Genomic DNA, 22,635 nt, shown 5'->3' with positions numbered 1-22,635 from the left:
CTTTATGAGAAAGCAAGAGATCGACTCATCGAGAGGGCAGGTCATCCAAAAAGATTGGACACGAGATGTAGGAAATCTATGCAGTTAACATGATTTTTAGGGATGCAGACGCATGCAACCTTTGTTGTGAAATTTGGTAATGCTGACCGCACATGAAACAATGCAATGCAATGGAAAGTTGTACAATGTTCAGGACATTCTTTCCCTATTTTGTGATTTTGATTTTGATTTAATTTTTTTGGAAAACACAGATTGACTGTCCTTTTGAAAAAGGTGATAATTCATGCAACCTTATCCTATCTTTTGCAAATCTTTCCGGGAACTCCCTCAGAGTGTATGTTCTGTTTGATTTAGTCACTTGACCATTTTGGAGTGACGGCAATGGAGCCGTTTGACGTTTAATCAATCCATTGAAATTCCAGGGTTTGTCTCCCCCCCCCCTTTTTTTTTCTTGTTTAAAAACATCGACGGATGAGAACTTTTTATCTGCCCCTATGTTCACTTGAGGCTCATGCACGATGCCCCTCATTGCCCCAGTGTGAGGTTTCAAGGTACCAATTGTTATCTTTCGTCATGACCTTGTAGCTGGGAACCTATTGGGTGAAAACTTCTAATCTGCCCCTAGGTTCGCTTGAGGTTTTTGCATGGTGCCTTTCGTTGCCCCAGTGTAGGGCATTAAGGTACAATCATTGTCTTTCGTCATGACCTTGTAGCAAGGAACCTATTGGGTGAGAACTTCTAATCTGCCCCTAGGTTCGTTTGAGGTTTATGCATGGTGCCTTTCATTGCCCCAGTGTAGGGCTTTGAGGTACAATCGTTGTCTTGTTTTCACAACCTCGTAGTGAGGAAGAATGAAAGATGCAGTTGATTCTTGCAAAAAGAATTTTCCAAGGACGAGAAATAGTTGAAGGATTTTTCAGTTGATGGATTAAGTCAAATGACTCCTATTCTTGATAACTCACTTCTCTCTAAAAAAAACAAACTTTCCGGAATGATAAAATGAGGTCACATGAACGTCTTGAAAACAGAGTCAATCAAATGCCCTTTTTTTGAACTCTTTTTTTTTTATTTTTATTTTTATTCTGAAACTTATTTGTTTTGAACTTTATTTGTTGTTTTACGGCAGCCCCACCAACGCGCAAGACGAGTAATCTCTGATTGAACGGTCTTGGAAGTCCAAACTCAGGAGCACATGTCGCTTGAGCAAACAGACCAATGGCTTGCACCCACTTCCGGTGAAGGTTGAAAATCCTGAGGAGTCATTAGAGACATCTAACAACAACTTTCAAAATTGCCCCTGGTGTGGCATCTCTTGTCAATGTCAGGATTTACACGCGATTCTCCTCAAATTTCAGCCAGCCCATATCAATTAGACCTTGCACCTTACGCTTCAGAGCCCTACAATGCTCAATGGAACGCCCCGGGGCTTCTCCGTGACAAGCACACGTTGCGTTCGAGTCATATTCTTGGAGAAATGGAGGTTGATGAACCTTGGCTAGGGTTACGGCTACCATAGAATTATCAAGTAGATATGGGAGCAAGTTAGCATAGGACACTGGAATTGGGGTGAATTCTACAGGCTTTTTCGCTGCAAAATTCATTTCTTGGTTGGTGTTTTTGGATTGTGCTAAAGGTGATGTTCGTCAGTGGAAGTGCGGTAGACATACTTTGTGGTTGATTTAGGGATGGCCTTTGTCGATAATTGGGCGGTGGGTAAGGAGAAGGTTTGTTTATTGGCTGAGTAATGAAATTGTTGGGTTGGTGGGAAACTTGGCTGTATAGGAATGGCAGTCACAGCATGGGCTTCTCCCTCATTCTCACCCTCTTCATTTGCCCTAGTTTTTTTTTTTTTTTTTTTGCATTTATCAAAGCATGATGATCAGATTTGCCTCTTTTTAGACCCATTTTGATCCTTTCGTCGGTGAAGACCATATCATCAAAGCTTGAAGGTGTGTAGCCCACCATCTTTTCATAGTAGAATACTGGTAATGTGTCTACTATCATTGTCATCATTTTTTTTTCTCCGTCATTGAGGTGCCACTTGAGCTGCCAGGTCTCTCCACCTTTGGGCGTATTCTTTTGAAAGATCTGTGCCCCCTTTTTGCAAATGTTCTGTAGTTGCATCCTATCCGAAGACATTATACTGACACTGCTTAACGAAGGCAACCACTAGGTCCTTCCATGAATGGACTCGGGAAGGTTCCAAGTTAGTGTACCAGGTAACAGCTACCCCAGTAAGACTTTCTTGGAAGGAATGTATCAGCAATTCCTCATCTTTTGCGTATGCCCCCATCTTCCAATAATACATCTTTAGATGGTTCTTGGGGCAAGTAGTCCCCTTGTACTTGTCAAAGTCCAGCACCTTGAACTTGGGAGGGGTGATGATATTGGGTACTAGGAACAACTCTCCTAGGTTAGCAAAGGCATAATCTTCACCTCCTTCAATGGCCCTGAGCCTTTCCTCTAGATGATCCAGCTTTCCCATTTCTGCCATAGCATGAGGGTTTTTACTTGTTGTGGAATGCAAGAGGTGTAGCTGGGGGTGATACTAAGGGCCTTCCGAAGTGTTTTCAAGGGGTATACCACCAACTGCTTGCCCTTCATTGGCATATCCGAGCCAAGGCTCGAAGTTGGCTAGATTGTGATGGGGAATTTCATGTGTCTCCCCCACGGTTTAAGAGACATGTGCATGATCAGTTTGGGGTTGTTAGCTCTCAATGGGTGTAGGAGTGGCGTTATTGACATTCTTATTGGGAGTGTACGCCACATTGGGTGGCGTATAGTTGAGAGGCAAGCCATATGGCGGGAAGGCATGCTCGTTTTGAATTTGCACATCATGGGGGCCGCCTGTACTTCCCAAATCTTTGCCTACCATATCTGAGGTTGGATGATTCATTTGGTTGATGCCGGATGGGCACATCAGGTTCACCTTAGCAACAACGCTAGTAGCGGCAATTGCAACCGCATTGGCTTCCATTATCTTCTTCACGCTCATCATGGCCTCCATCATTGCGGCCATTTGCTCTTTCATGGCCTCCATGTTAGCCTCCATCTACTCTTGTACCTCCTCCGCTTTACCCATTACTCTAGCTCTAGCACGGGTTTGGTAAGTGCACCGTAAAGCATGTTTTTTTTTATAACAATGATTAAGTTCTTTTTTTATTTTATTTTTCAAGGAAAGAATGTAATGAGCAATGCAACCAATGAAAAGTATGGATGTACGCAAATGATGCATAGTTGAAGTATTGCGAATTTTTACGCAGGACATGGGGTTGAATCAATTTAGATTTTCAACATGGTCCATGACATCTTTGTCAAGGTGAAGCTGGAAGTAACAAGGATATCAACAATCCTAAACGTGTTTGGCAGTAGACGAAGCAATGATGTAACACGATCCATCTTTTGCCCCAATTTTTGCAAGATGGTTACTTCCATGCTTCAACTTGACTCGATGAACCTTTTCGTAAAAGCGCGAGCTTGGTTCAACCCCATAACCCAGGGAATGGCAATTTTGATTGCCAATACTTCAACAACATTTCATAGGGATGAAAGACTCGAGAATACGCATGCTACGCATGGAAAATGTAATTATGAGATTGAGATGCTCGAAGAGACATCCTTTCTTAATTAACCACGCATTAGGTACCATGCTCAATCATTTTGTTTTGTTGTTTGTGTTTTTTTTTTTAATTTTAGAAATGGGTTTATGATCCCAACATGGTTGGCTCATGGTACCTAACACATGCAACTAAGAATGCATCATGAACTTTCATGCTTCCCTTTTTTTGTTTTTGTTTTGTAGAGGAAAATACAAGGATCATGTATGAGCAAACATGTAGAACAAAAAGTATGTTGAACGCATATGCATGATGATGCAATGACTCATGCAAAATGGGAATGTGATAACGGACAAATGCAGGAACGATATGTTCATTATGATGCTGAAGAGATGTTTATGCGGTGCATGATATAAATACATTTACGGACACGAGAGCCCGGAAAATCATCTTTCCTTACTGCGTGTTAGTGCTTAGCTCTACTGAGTGTTTAAAAGATTGGCTAAGATTTTGTTAAAACATAAGTACTTAGACAATGAAGGAAAGCTGGAGTTGCTGCACATGATGTCCAACGTTATGTCAAGGAATCAGATCGGGCTGCACAATGCACAAGGCAAGATAAAATGTCAAATGAAGAATTGAAGCTGCAGGATCCACGATGTCGGATACGATGTCCTGACATCCGGCTCGAAAATACTGGACACATAAATCTGTTATATCTTTAACAGAGTGTGCAGGATCCACGATGTCGGACACGATGTCCTGACATCCGGCCCGAAAATACTGGACACATAAATCTGTTATCTCTTTAACAGATTATTGTGCAGTTAGCAACAGATTAGACGATCTATCTCTTGGAACGAATTAAAAGATAATTAAAGTTCGAATTACAAACTTGAATAGTTCGTTCAGGGATTAAAGATTAAAGATAAAAACTAAAAGATCAAACTGTATCTTTTAGATCTTTAAGTGCAGATTTTCAGGAAAATGATAGATCTCATCCAGCACAAGTAGTTGCAGCCCAGAAACGCACACTGCTATATAAACATGAAGGCTGCACGAGTTTTCTACCAAGTCCGGGATTGAAGAGTTATTTTGTGAGTTTTGGGACTTGAGTCTTTTGTGAGCCACCTTGATGTCACCCTAACATCAAGTGTTGGACCTGAGTGTGTAGAGTTGATCTCTATAGTGTGTGGAGTTGATCTCTATTGTTCAGAGAGTAATCTCTGGTGTGTATTCGATTTAATTGTAAACACGGGAGAGTGATTGAGAGGGAGTGAGAGGGGTTCTCATATCTAAGAGTGGCTCTTAGGTAGAGGTTGCACGGGTAGTGGTTAGGTGAGAAGGTTGTAAACAGTGGCTGTTAGATCTTCGAACTAACACTATTTTAGTGGATTTCCTCCCTGGCTTGGTAGCCCCTAGATGTAGGTGACGTTGCACCGAACTGGGTTAACAATTCTCTTGTGTTATTTACTTGTTTAATCTGCTCATACGGTCATATACAATCTGCATGTTCTGAAGCGCGATGTCGTGACATCCTGTACGACATCTGTCACCAGTATCAGAATTTCAATTGGTATCAGAGCAGGCACTCGAAATCACTGAGTGAGATCTAGGGAGATAAATTCTGATGAACATGGAGAAAGAAGGAGGACCAGTGAACAGACCACCAATTCTGGATGGAACCAACTATGAATACTGGAAAGCAAGGATGGTGGCCTTCCTCAAATCACTGGATAGCAGAACCTGGAAAGCTGTCATCAAAGGCTGGGAACATCCCAAGATGCTGGACACAGAAGGAAAGCCCACTAATGAATTGAAGCCAGAAGAAGACTGGACAAAAGAAGAAGACGAATTGGCACTTGGAAACTCCAAAGCCTTGAATGCTCTATTCAATGGAGTTGACAAGAATATCTTCAGACTGATCAACACATGCACAGTGGCCAAGGATGCATGGGAGATTCTGAAAACCACTCATGAAGGAACCTCCAAAGTGAAGATGTCCAGATTGCAACTATTGGCTACAAAATTCGAAAATCTGAAGATGAAGGAGGAAGAGTGTATTCATGACTTCCACATGAACATTCTTGAAATTGCCAATGCTTGCACTGCCTTGGGAGAGAGGATGACAGATGAAAAGCTGGTGAGAAAGATCCTCAGATCCTTGCCTAAGAGATTTGACATGAAAGTCACTGCAATAGAGGAGGCCCAAGACATTTGCAACATGAGAGTAGATGAACTCATTGGTTCCCTTCAAACCTTTGAGCTAGGACTCTCGGATAGGACTGAAAAGAAGAGCAAGAACTTGGCGTTCGTGTCCAATGATGAAGGAGAAGAAGATGAGTATGACCTGGATACTGATGAAGGTCTGGCTAATGCAGTTGTGCTCCTTGGAAAACAGTTCAACAAAGTGCTGAACAGAATGGACAGGAGGCAGAAACCACATGTCCGGAACATCCCTTTCGACATCAGGAAAGGTAGTGAATACCAGAAAAGGTCAGAGGAAAAGCCCAGTCACAGCAAAGGAGTTCAATGCCATGGGTGTGAAGGCTATGGACACATCAAAGCTGAATGTCCCACTCATCTCAAGAAGCAGAGGAAAGGACTTTCTGTATGTCGGTCTGATGATACAGAGAGTGAACAAGAAAGTGATTCTGACAGAGATGTGAATGCACTCACTGGGAGATTTGAATCTGCTGAAGATTCAAGTGATACAGATAGTGAAATCACTTTTGATGAGCTTGCTATATCCTATAGAGAACTATGCATCAAAAGTGAGAAGATTCTTCAGCAAGAGGCACAACTAAAGAAGGTCATTGCAAATCTGGAGGCTGAGAAGGAGGCACATGAAGGGGAAATCTCTGAACTTAAAGGAGAAATTGGCTTTCTGAACTCTAAACTGGAAAACATGACAAAATCAGTAAAGATGCTGAATAAAGGCTCAGATTTGCTTGATGAGGTGCTACAGCTTGGGAAGAATGTTGGAAACCAGAGAGGACTTGGATTTAATCATAAATCTGCTGGCAGAACAACCATGACAGAATTTGTTCCTGCCAAAAACAGCACTGGAGCCACGATGTCACAACATCGGTCTCGACATCATGGAACGCAGCAGAAAAGGAGCAAAAGAAAGAAGTGGAGGTGTCACTACTGTGGCAAGTATGGTCACATAAAGCCCTTTTGCTATCATTTACATGGCCATCCACATCATGGAACTCAAAGTAGCAGCAGTGGAAGGAAGATGATGTGGGTTCCAAAACACAAGACTGTTAGTCTTGTTGTTCATACTTCACTTAGAGCATCAGCTAAGGAAGATTGGTACCTAGATAGCGGCTGTTCCAGACACATGACAGGAGTTAAAGAATTCCTGGTGAACATTGAACCTTGCTCCACTAGCTATGTGACATTTGGAGATGGCTCTAAAGGAAAGATCACTGGAATGGGAAAGCTAGCCCATGATGGACTTCCTAGTCTGGACAAAGTACTGCTGGTGAAGGGACTGACTGCAAACTTGATCAGCATCAGTCAGTTGTGTGATGAAGGATTCAATGTAAACTTCACAAAGTCAGAATGCTTGGTGACAAATGAGAAGAGTGAAGTTCTAATGAAGGGCAGCAGATCAAAGGACAACTGTTACCTATGGACACCTCAAGAAACCAGTTACTCCTCCACATGTCTATTCTCCAAAGAAGATGAAGTCAAAATATGGCATCAAAGATTTGGACATCTGCACTTAAGAGGCATGAAGAAAATCATTGACAAAGGTGCTGTTAGAGGCATCCCCAATCTGAAAATAGAAGAAGGCAGAATCTGTGGTGAATGTCAGATTGGAAAGCAAGTCAAGATGTCCCACCAGAAGCTTCAACATCAGACCACTTCCAGGGTGCTGGAACTACTTCACATGGACTTGATGGGGCCTATGCAAGTTGAAAGCCTTGGAGGAAAGAGGTATGCCTATGTTGTTGTGGATGATTTCTCCAGATTTACCTGGGTCAACTTTATCAGAGAAAAATCAGACACCTTTGAAGTATTCAAGGAGTTGAGTCTAAGACTTCAAAGAGAAAAAGACTGTGTCATCAAGAGAATCAGGAGCGACCATGGCAGAGAGTTTGAAAACAGCAAGTTTACTGAATTCTGCACATCTGAAGGCATCACTCATGAGTTCTCTGCAGCCATTACACCACAACAGAATGGCATAGTTGAAAGGAAAAACAGGACTTTGCAAGAGGCTGCTAGGGTCATGCTTCATGCCAAAGAACTTCCCTATAATCTCTGGGCTGAAGCCATGAACACAGCATGCTACATCCACAACAGAGTCACACTGAGAAGAGGGACTCCTACCACACTGTATGAAATCTGGAAAGGGAGGAAGCCAACTGTCAAGCACTTCCACATCTTTGGAAGTCCATGTTACATTTTGGCAGATAGAGAGCAAAGGAGAAAGATGGATCCCAAGAGTGATGCAGGAATATTCCTGGGATACTCTACAAACAGCAGAGCATATAGAGTATTCAATTCCAGAACCAGAACTGTGATGGAATCCATCAATGTGGTTGTTGATGATCTAACTCCAGCAAGAAAGAAGGATGTCGAAGAAGATGTCAGAACATCGGGAGACAATGTAGCAGATACAGCTAAAAGTGCAGAAAATGCAGAAAACTCTGATTCTGCTATAGATGAACCAAACATCAACCAACCTGACAAGAAACCCTCCATTAGAATCCAGAAGATGCACCCCAAGGAGCTGATTATAGGAGATCCAAACAGAGGGGTCACTACAAGATCAAGGGAGATTGAGATTGTAGCCAATTCATGCTTTGTCTCCAAAATTGAGCCCAAGAATGTGAAAGAGGCACTGACTGATGAGTTCTGGATCAATGCTATGCAAGAAGAATTGGAGCAATTCAAAAGGAATGAAGTTTGGGAGCTAGTTCCTAGACCCGAGGGAACTAATGTGATTGGCACCAAGTGGATCTTCAAGAACAAAACCAATGAAGAAGGTGTTATAACCAGAAACAAGGCCAGACTTGTTGCTCAAGGCTACACTCAGATTGAAGGTGTAGACTTTGATGAAACTTTCGCCCCTGTTGCTAGACTTGAGTCCATCAGATTGTTACTTGGTGTAGCTTGCATCCTCAAATTCAAGCTGTACCAGATGGATGTGAAGAGCGCGTTTCTGAATGGATACCTGAATGAAGAAGTCTATGTGGAGCAGCCAAAGGGATTTGTAGATCCAACTCATCCAGATCATGTATACAGGCTCAAGAAGGCTCTCTATGGATTGAAGCAAGCTCCAAGAGCTTGGTATGAAAGGCTAACAGAGTTCCTTACTCAGCAAGGGTATAGGAAGGGAGGAATTGACAAGACTCTCTTTGTCAAACAAGATGCTGAAAACTTGATGATAGCACAGATATATGTTGATGACATTGTGTTTGGAGGGATGTCGAATGAGATGCTTCGACATTTTGTCCAACAGATGCAATCTGAATTTGAGATGAGTCTTGTTGGAGAGCTGACTTATTTTCTGGGACTCCAAGTGAAGCAGATGGAAGACTCCATATTCCTCTCACAAAGCAAGTATGCCAAGAACATTGTCAAGAAGTTTGGGATGGGAAATGCCAGCCATAAAAGAACACCTGCACCTACTCACTTGAAGCTGTCAAAAGATGAAGATGGCACCAGTGTTGATCAAAGTCTGTACAGAAGCATGATTGGGAGCTTACTATATTTAACAGCTAGCAGACCTGACATCACCTATGCAGTAGGTGTTTGTGCAAGATATCAAGCCAATCCCAAGATAAGTCACTTGAATCAAGTAAAGAGAATTCTGAAATATGTAAATGGCACCAGTGACTATGGGATTATGTACTGTCATTGTTCAGATTCAATGCTGGTTGGGTATTGTGATGCTGATTGGGCTGGAAGTGCAGATGACAGAAAAAGCACTTCTGGTGGATGCTTCTATCTGGGCAACAATCTTATTTCATGGTTCAGCAAGAAGCAGAACTGTGTGTCCCTATCTACTGCAGAAGCAGAGTATATTGCAGCAGGAAGCAGCTGTTCACAACTAGTTTGGATGAAGCAGATGCTCAAGGAGTACAATGTCGAACAAGATGTCCTGACATTGTACTGTGACAACATGAGTGCTATTAATATTTCAAAAAATCCTGTTCAACACAGCAGAACCAAGCACATTGACATTAGACATCACTATATTAGAGATCTTGTTGATGATAAAGTGATCACACTGAAGCATGTTGACACTGAGGAACAAATAGCAGATATTTTCACAAAGGCATTGGATGCAAATCAGTTTGAAAAACTGAGGGGCAAGCTGGGCATTTGTCTGCTAGAGGATTTATAGCAATTACTGTTATCTGAACGTGCTCAAACGTTAATAGCGCGTTCTCTACTGGGCCAAGACAAATTCGACCGTTGCTTCACACGTCCCTTTACATTCCTCATTCAAACTTATATTGTCGTGGTAATCCCGTCTTCAGCATTTCCCAACAGCTCTCAGAAATTCACGAAACCATTCCAAAGGCTCTGCTTCTCCATGGCTACCGCACCAAAAGAAACCTCAGCTCCTGGTTCACCCTCTGTACCATCATCTCCAGCATCCACCAAAGCACCATCAAACCAGGAACAACCTGAATTCCATATCCAACCCATACAAATGATTCCTGGTCAAGCTCCTGTCCCTGAGAAACTGGTTCCCAAACGACAACAGGGAGTGAAGACTTCTGAAAACCCTAGCCTTGCAACAAGTCCTAGGGAAGTAGACACCGAGATGGACAAGAAAATCCGCAGTATTGTGAATAGCATTTTGAAAAATGCTTCTGTCCCTGAAGCTGATGAAGATGTCCCAACATCTTCCACCCCAAATGTTTCTGTGCCTGATGCTGATAAAGATGTTCCAACATCTTCCACTCCAAATGCTGAAGCCCTCCTTTCACCCAGTGAAGAGGAATCAACAGCAGAAGAAGATCAAGCCACAGAAGAGACCCCTGCACCAAGGGCACCAGAACCTGCTCCAGGTGACCTCATTGACCTAGAAGAAGTCGAATCTGATGAGGAACCCATTGCCAACAAGTTAGCACCTGGCATTGCAGAAAGACTTCAGAGCAGAAAGGGAAAAACCCCCATTACTAGGTCTGGACGAATCAAAACTATGGCCCAGAAAAGGAGCACTCCAATCACTCCTACCACATCCAGATGGAGCAAAGTTGCGATCCCTTCCAAGAAGAGGAAAGAAATTTCCTCATCTGATTCTGATGATGATGTCGAACTAGATGTTCCCGACATCAAGCGGGCCAAGAAATCAGGAAAAAAGGTGCCTGGAAATGTCCCTGATGCACCATTGGACAACATTTCATTCCACTCCATTGGCAATGTTGAAAGGTGGAAATTTGTATATCAACGCAGGATTGCTTTAGAAAGAGAACTGGGAAGAAATGCCTTGGATTGCAAGGAGACCATGGACCTCATCAAGGCTGCTGGACTGATGAAAACTGTCACCAAGTTGGGAGATTGCTATGAAAGTCTAGTCAGGGAATTCATTGTCAACATTCCCTCTGACATAACAAACAGAAAAAGTGATGAGTATCAGAAAGTGTTTGTCAGAGGAAAATGTGTTAGATTCTCCCCTGCTGTAATCAACAAATACCTGGGCAGACCTACTGAAGGAGTGGTGGATATTGATGTTTCTGAGCATCAGATTGCCAAGGAAATCACTGCCAAACGAGTCCAGCATTGGCCAAAGAAAGGGAAGCTTTCTGCAGGGAAGCTAAGTGTGAAGTATGCAATCCTGCACAGGATTGGGGCTGCAAACTGGGTACCCACCAATCACACTTCCACTGTTGCCACAGGTTTGGGTAAATTTCTGTATGCTGTTGGAACCAAGTCCAAATTTAATTTTGGAAACTATATTTTTGACCAAACTGTTAAGCATTCAGAATCTTTTGCTGTCAAATTACCCATTGCCTTCCCTACTGTATTGTGTGGCATTATGTTGAGTCAACATCCCAATATCTTAAACAACATTGACTCTGTGATGAAGAGAGAATCTCCTCTATCCCTGCATTACAAACTGTTTGAGGGGACACATGTCCCAGACATTGTCTCGACATCAGGGAAAGCTGCTGCTTCAGGTGCTGTGTCTAAGGATGCTTTGATTGCTGAACTCAAGGACACATGCAAGGTGCTGGAAGCAACCATCAAGGCCACCACAGAGAAGAAAATGGAGCTGGAACGCCTGATCAAAAGGCTCTCAGACAGTGGCATTGAAGATCGAGAAGCAGTTGAGGAAGAAGAAGAAGCTGAGGAAGAAGAGGAAGCAGCCGAGGAAGAAGAAGATGCAGCAGAGGATACAGAATCAGATGATGATGATTCTGAGGCCACCCCATGATCATCAGACCTTTATTTTTTGCTTTTACTTTTACTAGTTATTGGTCTGTAATATTTGCACATTAATTTCATGCATCCTACTTTTGCCAAATTCTGTCTAAAAAGGGGAGTAATAGTATTAATAGTATTATGCATGATTTATGATTCTGAGTAGTAGGACTCTATGTATGCAATAGTAGTCATGATGTATGATTTTGAGTAGTAGGATACGATGTATGCATGATTCATGATTTTGAGGGGGAGTTGTATGATTTTGAGGGGGAGACTGCTGCTGCTGATGATGACTGATGTAAGCTACTGTAACTACTAGTAGCTGATAGAAGATGCTGCAGTAAGAGCATGGAGACAGGGGGAGCAGAAAGCGGATGTCACATGAGATGTCTTGACATCCTGGAAAAGACTAGATAGAAGATGCTGCAGTGAACTGCTTCACAGCAGTAAGAGCATGGAGACAGGGGGAGCAGAAAGCTGATGTCACGTGAGATGTCTTGACATCCTGGAAACGACTTGCAACTTGCAGAATTTTGCTGTCACCATTACAATACCGCTGTGCTTGATTACTCTGATAATGAAAGTTGCTGATCCCACTTGCATAACTGCTCGTACCTGCTCAGGAAGTGTCTAAGTATGTTTTAGACAAAATTTGCCAAAGGGGGAGATTGTTAGTGCTTAGCTCTACTGAGTGTTTAAAAGATTGGCTAAGATTTTGTTAAAACATAAGTACTTAGACAATGAAGGAAAGTTGGAGTTGCTGCACATGATGTCCAACGTTATGTCAAGGAATCAGATCGGGCTGCACAATGCACAAGGCAAGATAAAATGTCAAATGAAGAATTGAAGCTGCAGGATCCACGATGTCGGATACGATGTCCTGACATCCGGCTCGAAAATACTGGACACATAAATCTGTTATATCTTTAACAGAGTGTGCAGGATCCACGATGTCGGACACGATGTCCTGACATCCGGCCCGAAAATACTGGACACATAAATCTGTTATCTCTTTAACAGATTATTGTGCAGTTAGCAACAGATTAGACGATCTATCTCTTGGAACGAATTAAAAGATAATTAAAGTTCGAATTACAAACTTGAATAGTTCGTTCAGGGATTAAAGATTAAAGATAAAAACTAAAAGATCAAACTGTATCTTTTAGATCTTTAAGTGCAGATTTTCAGGAAAATGATAGATCTCATCCAGCACAAGTAGTTGCAGCCCAGAAACGCACACTGCTATATAAACATGAAGGCTGCACGAGTTTTCTACCAAGTCCGGGATTGAAGAGTTATTTTGTGAGTTTTGGGACTTGAGTCTTTTGTGAGCCACCTTGATGTCACCCTAACATCAAGTGTTGGACCTGAGTGTGTAGAGTTGATCTCTATAGTGTGTGGAGTTGATCTCTATTGTTCAGAGAGTAATCTCTGGTGTGTATTCGATTTAATTGTAAACACGGGAGAGTGATTGAGAGGGAGTGAGAGGGGTTCTCATATCTAAGAGTGGCTCTTAGGTAGAGGTTGCACGGGTAGTGGTTAGGTGAGAAGGTTGTAAACAGTGGCTGTTAGATCTTCGAACTAACACTATTTTAGTGGATTTCCTCCCTGGCTTGGTAGCCCCCAGATGTAGGTGACGTTGCACCGAACTGGGTTAACAATTCTCTTGTGTTATTTACTTGTTTAATCTGCTCATACGGTCATATACAATCTGCATGTTCTGAAGCGCGATGTCGTGACATCCTGTACGACATCTGTCACCAGTATCAGAATTTCACTGCGCATTTGGGGGCGCAGTGCCCCATGTGTGCAGTTAAGAAGACGATATGGATCTTTCGACCTCCCACGACAAAAGACGAGACCCACATACATTGCATGTGTGACGGCATGATGCAGATGCACAAAAGCGGAACAGGGGGATGCACAGAGTACGACAATATCCATAAATAATTACAAGCAAAGGCGTATATGACATTTAGGACTACATGCATGGCAGTGTTTAAAATGGCACGCAGCGTGTTTGCTCCGTGCCCCTATTTTAGGGACCTACAGGATAGTATCTAGGGGTCTCTAATAACTACTCCCAAAGATTCATAACTCACACGGCTGTTTTCTAGAGGTATCATCACTCAAGATAATAATATTGTGGCGATATGGAATACCAGCGACAACATATTATAAAGAGAGAAAGCTCTAGACGAGGTTTCACTATTATCAAGCAAGTCGGAGACCTAGCATGATCATAGATTCACCTCCACTCCTTAAATTTCCATGAACCCGGGTATAGGGCCCATTTTTCACTCAAACCCGTGGGTGCTTAGAATGCAGTGTAAAGAATGCGAAATAGACAACAGTTATTTACATTTTACACAGTTCGACAAATGCACACACAAAGTTTCATAATTCCACAATTCCTTAAAATAGACCTAACTCTCAAAATGTCCCCAGTGGAGTCGCCAACTGTTGCAATGTGCCCTTTTGCGAGCGAGCGAAGGCGAGGCTCACGGGTGCGCTTTCCAAAGGAGGAAAGATGCGCGGAGTCGCCACCAACGTTTATTTGTGGAAAACGTCGGAAAAACCGAAGGAAACCGGTCGAAACGAAAATTCTAAGTTCGGGAGTTGTATTTACGTTTGAGGAAGGTATTAGCACCTCTCACGTTTGTCTCATAGGACAACAACCTATTTTTTAGAATTGTGAAATTGTGTTATCTTAACTTTTATTTCCTTTTTATTTTTGAGGTCGACAAAAGCGGGGCTCTTGCTCCTACGTACCCTCCATCGAAGAGGAAATCAGACCTACGTAGTTCTTTTTTAAGGGTGAATCACACAATTTCTTTTTACTTGAAAGGTGATCATTTAAAGGTGTTGGACCTTAAAAATGATCCATTAACTTGGTAAGAAAGACTGAGATAATAAACTTTCAAATCCCTTTTTTTAGTGATTTTTTTATGGACGAGCTTGACTTGGCGAATTGATTTTAGCCTTAGTTTAACTTTAGTTATTAGTCAATTCAATTAAGAATGAGAAATCCCAAAGAGAAAACGTCCGATTGATTTTTTTTTGTTTATTTTACTAAAAGATATTTTTTTTTATTATTATATTATTATTTTACCTCTTTTTGGTTTAACCGTGGTTACAACGTGAACGATCGGTTAGATTTTGTTTTAACAGTGATTAAACGAGATTACAACACAATTGATCGGTTGAAATTCATTTTTTCATTTATTAGGCGAGAAAACGGCTTAAATAAACGATTAAAGCATTTTAAAAACGGAAGAAAAGAAAACTGAAAGTAAACGAAATTAAAGTGAAAGTACACAAAACAAGAAATGAATTGAAAGTCTCGGATTCGAAAACTTACCCATTGAAGAACGAAGAACGAACGAAGAACGGTGAAGAACGATGAAGAATTTCCACAGAATCGCTTACGGAAGCGTTACGGAAGTACTTCGACTCGATTTTTCTTCACGAAAACATGTTTTTTGCCCAAAATAGCCGAAATGCATAGCCAAAGGGGTCTTGACCCTTTTGAAACAGCTCCCCCCTCCCCTATTTATATAAAAAAAAGGAGGTGCTTGCCGCCCAGAGACTTAATGAAGAAGATTTCTAAGCGCACCCGAATTACTAAGTTCACCCCCCTTTTCGTATTTTACGAAAAAGTTATGGAAGCCTTACGGAAGTGTTTTCGAATTTGATTTTCATCTTTTTTCTCTTCCCTTTCACCAATGTTAAGGGGAATATGCTTACCCAAGGTTTTCGGAAATTTTACGGACGTATTACGGAAGCCGCAGAAGCCCCGGAAACCATTTTTCAAAAACGTGGAGGAGCTTGCTGCCCAATTGCTTCCTCTTTAAGCAACCCAACTTCCAAAATGTTCCAGAAGGGCCTAGACTCGAATTGCTATTTACACCCCTATCTTGATAAGTTCACCCCACCTTCTTTCGTAATTTACGGAAAAGTTATGGAAGCCTTACGGAAGCATATATGACTTAACTTTCATCTTTTATCTCTTCCCTTTCACCAATGTTAAGTGGAATATGCTTACCCAAGGTTTTCGGAAATTTTACGGAAGTATTACGGAAGCCGCGGAAGCCCCGGAAACCATTTTTCAAAAACGTGGAGGAGCTTGCCGCCCAGTTGCTTCCTCTTTAAGCAACCCAACTTCCAAAATGTTCCGGAAGGGCCTAGATTTGAATTGCTATTTACACCCCTATCTTGATAAGTTCACCCCCCTTTACCTTTTTGGGTGATTCTTTTTCCGTAACGTTACGAAACTTTACGAATTTCGTAACGATACTTATTTTCTTTCCGTAAGGTTACGGATCCTTACGGATCATGTATTTACTCTTTTTTAGCTTTCGAAGAAGTTACAGAAACTCACGGATTGCGTAACAACACCTCCTTTTGGTTTCCGCCACATTACGGAATTTCATGGATCGCGTAAGCCTGCTTCCTTTTGATTTCCGGCATGTCTCGGGACTTCACATATTGTGAATCAAAGTATGCCAAGTATCTCAAGGCGGCCGATCAAAGGTTGCATATTATCAAGTAATAATCCCCGGACGAAATTCGGGTATGACAAGCGCCTATAAAACCCTGCATGACCAAGAAAAGAATGAACCTCTCGCACGCAAGAGGGGTAAGGCAATTATGAAATAACATCTATTTTTGTAGGGTCTACCTCTATGCCCCTACTGGAAATGATATGCCCTAAAACTATACCTTGTTCTACCATGTAGTGACATTTTTCAAAATTCAGCACAAGGTTAGTTTCAATCCATCTATTAAGAACTCTATCTAGACTATCCAAACATGTATCAAAAGAGGATCCATAAACATTAAAATCATCCATAAACACCTCTATGCAAGTCTCTAAAAAATAACTGAAAATGCTAAGCATACACCGTTGGAAGGTACCAGGGGCGTTGCATAGGCCAAAGGGCATTCTCCTATAAAGTGCCAAAGGGATAGGTGAATGTGGTCTTTTCTTGATCCTCAGAAGCAATATGAATTTGTAAATAACTAGAAAAACCATCAAGAAAACAGTAATGAGATTTACCTGCCAAGCGCTCAAGCATTTGATCAAAAAATGGCAGGGGAAAATGATCTTTTCTGGTTACCTGGTTCAGCCTCCTATAATCAATGCAGACTCGCCAGCTGTTCTGCACTCTTGTGGGGATAAACTCATCCTTTTCATTATTGATCACTGTGAGGCCTGTCTTCTTAGGAACCACTTGGATTGGACTCACCCACTGGCTTTCAGAAATGGAGTAGATGATTCCAACTTGTAAGAGCTTGGTCGCTTCCTTTTTCACCACATCTAGAATGACGGGGTTGAGTCACCGCTGTGGCTGCCTCACTGGCTTAGCTCCATCCTCTAAAAGTATCCTATGCATGTAGGTAGATGGGCTAATACCAGGAATGTCTGCTAAAGTCCATCCAATGGCTTTCTTGTGCTTCTTGAGAACTAGCAACAACTTGTCCTCTTGCTTAGCATCAAGGGAGGCAAAAATGATCACTGGAAATTTTTCCTTGTCCTCCAAGTAAGCATATTTGAGGGTTGCTGGTAAGGGCTTCAACTCTGGTGTGGGTGGTGGCTGAACAGTGGGAGGAACCATGGTAGGAGAAGAAGGCCAAAGGGCATTCTCCTATAGGCAAAAGCACCAAAGGGACAAGTGAATGTGGTCTTTTCTTGATCCTCAGGAGCAATATGAATTTGTAAATAACCAGAAAAACCATCAAGAAAACAGTAATGAGATTTACCTGCCAAGCGCTCAAGCATTTGATCAATGAATGGCAGGGGAAAATGATCTGTTCTGGTTACCTGGTTCAGCCTCCTATAATCAATGTAGACTCGCCAGCTGTTCTACACTCTTGTAGGAATGAACTCCTCCTTCTCATTTTTTATCACGGTGAGGTCTGTCTTCTTAGGAACCACCTAGACGGGACTCACCCATTGGCTGTCGGAGATAGGATAAATGATTCCAGCTTGCAAAAGCTTGGTTACCTCCTTCTTCACTACATCAAGAATCACCGGGTTGAGTCTTCTCTGTGGCTGTCTTACTGGTTTAGCCCCATCCTTTAAATTTATCCGATGCATACATGTGGATGGGCTAATACCAGGAATGTCTGCCAGGGTCCAGCCTATAGCCTTCTTATGCTTCTTGAGAACTGATAACAGCTTCTCCTCTTGCTCATCAGCAAGGGAGGCATATATAATTACTGGAAAACTTTTGCTATCATCCAAGTAAGCATATTTTAAATTTGATGGCAGAGGCTTCAATTCTGGTGTGGGTGGATGGATAATGGTAGAAAAGGGTGGTTTCTCAGCCTGTACCTCATAAAGAAAGTCAGAGGTATGTGCACTTCCTGAAACATGGTTAGTTCTATCTAACTCTAGAAAATCAATCTCAAGAGGTAAAACATCACCAGACATGTAATCAATATCAATTTTAGATTCACTCTCAGCATCAAATTCAAACATATGATCAAGTACAAATTCAGATTCAATGCATAAGGAATGACAAGCATGCAGATCAGATAAAAATGGATGTTTCCTACCATAAAGAACAGAATCAAAATGAAACATATAATTATTAACAATCTGATCAATTATCTCAGCATAAAAAATAGAATGATCCTCAGATGGATGTTTCATGGCATCAAGAATGTTAAAATGAACAACAACATCACCAAATTCCATAGACAATGTGTCAGCATAAACATCTATCTTGGTTCGGGCTGTTTTCATAAATGGCCTGCCTAAAATAATTGGAACTAAACCATGCGAAAATCCCTCTTCCATATTAAGAACATAAAAATCAACAGGAAAAATAAGTTCACCAACCCGAATCAGCACATCCTCTATGAAACCTGCGGGGTAAGCAACACTTCTATTTGCCAAATGAATCAGCACATCTGTAGATTGCAAAGGTCCAAGAGATAAAGAATTGAAAATGGACAGAGGCATGACACTAATTGATGCTCCTAGATCTAGCATGGCATTCTCAAATTTACTGTTCCCAATAATGCAAGGTATACAGAAAGTACCTGGGTCCTTACATTTCTCAGGAATGTGAGGAACAGATTTACCTATCAATGCTGACACATTTCTGCCCATGCTAATCCGTTCATTGCCCTTGAGCTTCCTTTTGTGGGTGCACAGTTCCTTTAGAAACTTGGCATATCTTGGAATCTGCTTGATGGCATCTAGCAGAGGTAAGTTCACCTCTACTTTCCTGAAGGTCTCCAAGATCTCTTTTTCCACTTCTTCCATTTTTTTGTTTGGAATTGCTCTAGGTGGGAATGGAAGAGGGATAGGAGGCTGCTGTAAGTCAGAATTACTAGAAGAAGGTCCACCTGCATGAAAATTTTTGTTAGGAAGCTTTCTCTTTTGTGCAACTATCTCATCCTGTTTTTCAGGTATAGAATGAAGCTTGACAGGTTCAGGTGCAGGTGCTGCTACTGGTGGAGCACTTGAATTTGGTTGCCAGACCTCAAGGTGATGGCACTCACATTTTTCGGATTCTGCATAGTTTATGAAGGCAATTTGTCAGAATTTTGGGACTGAGCTTGGTTCAACTGTGTAGCCATCTGCCCCATCTTATTTGTTAGACTCTGAATGGAGGCTCTTGTCTCTTGCTGAAATTGCATATTCTGGAAGGTCATTTGCCTCACTAACTCTTCTAAGGAAGGTTGAGGAGGAGCCTCAGTTGCTTGTTGTCTTTGTTGTTGTTGCTGCTGCTGCATTGGGGGAGGAACATATGGCTTGCTTGGGCCAACAACATTCTGAAAAGGAGGGATTAGTTGTTGTTGTTGTGGAGGACTTCTCCATCTCAGATTTGGATGATTCCTCCAACCTGGATTGTATTTGTTGTTTGAAAGATCATAATTATTCTGCTGTTGTTGGTTTTACTGCTGAGGGGGTTTATTATAAATGTTTGCAACACAAGCTTTAGGTTGCTCATTGACTCCAGATTGCTGCAAAGAAGGACAAAGATTTGTATGGTGATCTGCAGAAGAACATAGACCACAGACTCTTGCAACAGGTGTAGATTTCTGATTCATGGCAAGCTGTGTTACTAGGTTGACCAAGGCATCAAGTTTTCCTTCAAGCTTTTAATTTTCAGTAGATGAAGATGAATCCATGGCCACCTCATGGACTCCTCTAAGAACAATAGCATCATTTCTTGCACTGAATTGTTGGGAGTTGGAAGCCATCTTCTCAATCAAATTCCTAGCCTCAACAGGAGTCATATCACCAAGGGCTCCACCATTGGAAGCATCAATCATACTCCTCTCCATGTTGCTAAGTCCCTCATAGAAATACTGCAGAAGGAGTTGCTCAGAAATCTGGTGGTGAGGACAGCTTGCACACAATTTCTTGAATTTTTCCCAGTACTCATACAAGCTTTCTCCACTAAGTTGCCTGATGCCTGAAATGTCTTTTCTGATGGCAGTGGTCCTAGATGCAGGGAATAATTTCTCCAAGAACACCCTCTTAAGGTCATCCCAGCTAAAAATGGAACTGGGAGCAAGGTAGTATAGCCAATCTTTTGCCACTCCCTCCAGAGAATGAGGAAAAGCCTTTAGAAAGTGTCATACCCTAATTTCGTCCGGGGACCTTTGCTTGATGACATGCGACCATTCTTTGGTCCTCGTGAGGTGCTTGGCACCCATCATTAGGCGATTTGTGAAATTCCAGGACATGCCGAAAAAAACCAAAAAAATATATGATGCAGAATCCGTAAGTTTCCGTGACACACCGGAAATCAAATGGAAGCATCGTTGCATAATTAAGTGAGGTTCCGTAACATTCCGTAAGTTAAAAAGGGATGATTATGTAATCCGCAAGGTTCCGCAACATTACGGAAAGAAAACAAGTATCGTTACGAAATTCGTAAGTTTCCGTAACTTTACGAAAAAAGAATCACCAAAAAACAGCAGAAGGGGGTGTACTTAGTAAAAATGGGGGTGCAAATAGCACCCAGGCCCACTTGGGCCCTCCAGAATATTCCTTCAGAAGGCGGTTGCTTCTGGAGGAAGCAACCTGGCTCGCCTGGGCGAGCTGGGCGGCAACCACCTCCCCTATTTTGCTATAAATAAGGGAGGAAGTGAAGAAGAAAAGGGTTCAGCCCCTTTGGCACTTCTCTCTCTTTCGAATTTGCTTGGAAAAATTGTTTCCGTGAAGAAAATCTAAGCCGAGGCGCTTCCGAAACGTTTCCGTAACGTTTTCCGTGAAGAATTTCGCAAAGGGTTCAACCGTTCTTCGACGTTCTTCATTCGTTCTTCATCGTTCTTCGATCTTCAACGGGTAAGTACCTCGAACCAAGCTTTTCGATTCATTCTATGTACCCGTAGTGGTCCACATTGTGTTTCGTGCATTTTTATTCTCGTTTTGTTTACTTTTTATACCCCCTGTTGACGTGCTTAAGCCATTTTACTTAAGTCATTTCTCGCTTAACTTAAAAATAAAATAAATTTCCACCGAACGTTTGAATTGTATTATCCATTAACTTCGGTTAAAATAAATTCCGACCGTTTGGTCGTGCCGTAACCACATTGGAAATCAAAAAGAGGTAAAAAATAATATAATAATCAAAAAGACATCTTTTAGTAAAATAAAGCGGAAAATCAATCGGACGTTTTCTCTTTGGGATTTCTCATTCTTAATCGAATTGATTAATAACTAAAGTGAAACTAAAGGCTAAAATCAATTCGCCTAGTCAAGCTCGTCCATAAAAATAGGCTTTTGAAGTTTGTCATTTCATTTTCTCACTAAGTAAAATGGATCATTTTTAAGGTCCAACGCCTTAAAATGATCACCTCTTAAAGTGAAAAAGAATCACTTGATAAAAAAGAACTACGTAGGTCTGATTTTCTCATCCCAAATTGAGGAATACGTAGGAGCAAAGGGAAACACCCTTGTCGACCACAAAAAGAGAAAATATAAAAAGGGTATAAAGGATATAGAGACATAAAAAGGGAACATAAAAAATCAAAGTCATGTTTGCACATTCGATTAAAGGCTGCCGTCCCTTGGGGCGGACGTGTGGGGTGCTAATACCTTCCCCGTGCGTAAATACAACTCCCGAACCTTTCACTTAAAAGTTCGTAGATCGCGTCTTTTCCGGTTTTTCCGACGTTTTCCTCAAATAAACGTTGGTGGCGACTCCGCGCGTATTCCTTTCGTGGAACACGCCTCCCGCGAGTCTCGCGTCGCCCTCCCGCCGAAGGGTAGGTTGCGACAGTTGGCGACTCCACTGGGGACCGTTTTTTAGAGAGTTAGGCCATTTAATCTTGTGCAATGTTTTATCATGACTTACCCCTTTGTTGGTTTCCTTTCATTATGTTCTTGTGTATATAAATTCTTTGTTGCTTTTAGTGCGTTTTAAATGTATGCATGAAGTAAATATTTATTCATTTGATGCACACAAACACCAACACTATTTGCACACACTGTGAGTGAAAAAGGGCCCTATACCCGGGTTCATGGGAGCATAAGGAGTGGAGGTGAATCTGTGATCATGCTAGGTCTCCGACTTACTTGATTACAGTGAACCCTCATCTAGAGCTTTTCTCTTTGAAAACCTATTGTTGCTAGTAGTCCCTACTGCTACAATATGTTCTTCAAAGGGGATGATACCTCTAGAAACCATCAAGAGAGATATAACTACCTTGG

At 41.8% G+C, this 22,635-nt stretch overlaps 1 non-coding gene across 1 annotated transcript; it reads left to right on the top strand.

Annotated features, from left to right (window-relative positions):
- The first annotated feature begins 20,304 nt into the window (after window positions 1-20,304).
- On the top strand, window positions 20,305-20,411 carry LOC114385550. The gene has a single exon (XR_003660919.1). It is a non-coding gene; the product is annotated as a small nucleolar RNA R71 (small nucleolar RNA).
- Window positions 20,412-22,635: the final 2,224 nt, after the last annotated feature.

Source organism: Glycine soja, chromosome 14 (assembly GCF_004193775.1).
Source record: "Glycine soja cultivar W05 chromosome 14, ASM419377v2, whole genome shotgun sequence".
In the NCBI taxonomy this organism is placed as follows: domain Eukaryota; kingdom Viridiplantae; phylum Streptophyta; class Magnoliopsida; order Fabales; family Fabaceae; genus Glycine; species Glycine soja.
This window is presented reverse-complemented; position numbering and strand designations above follow the sequence as displayed.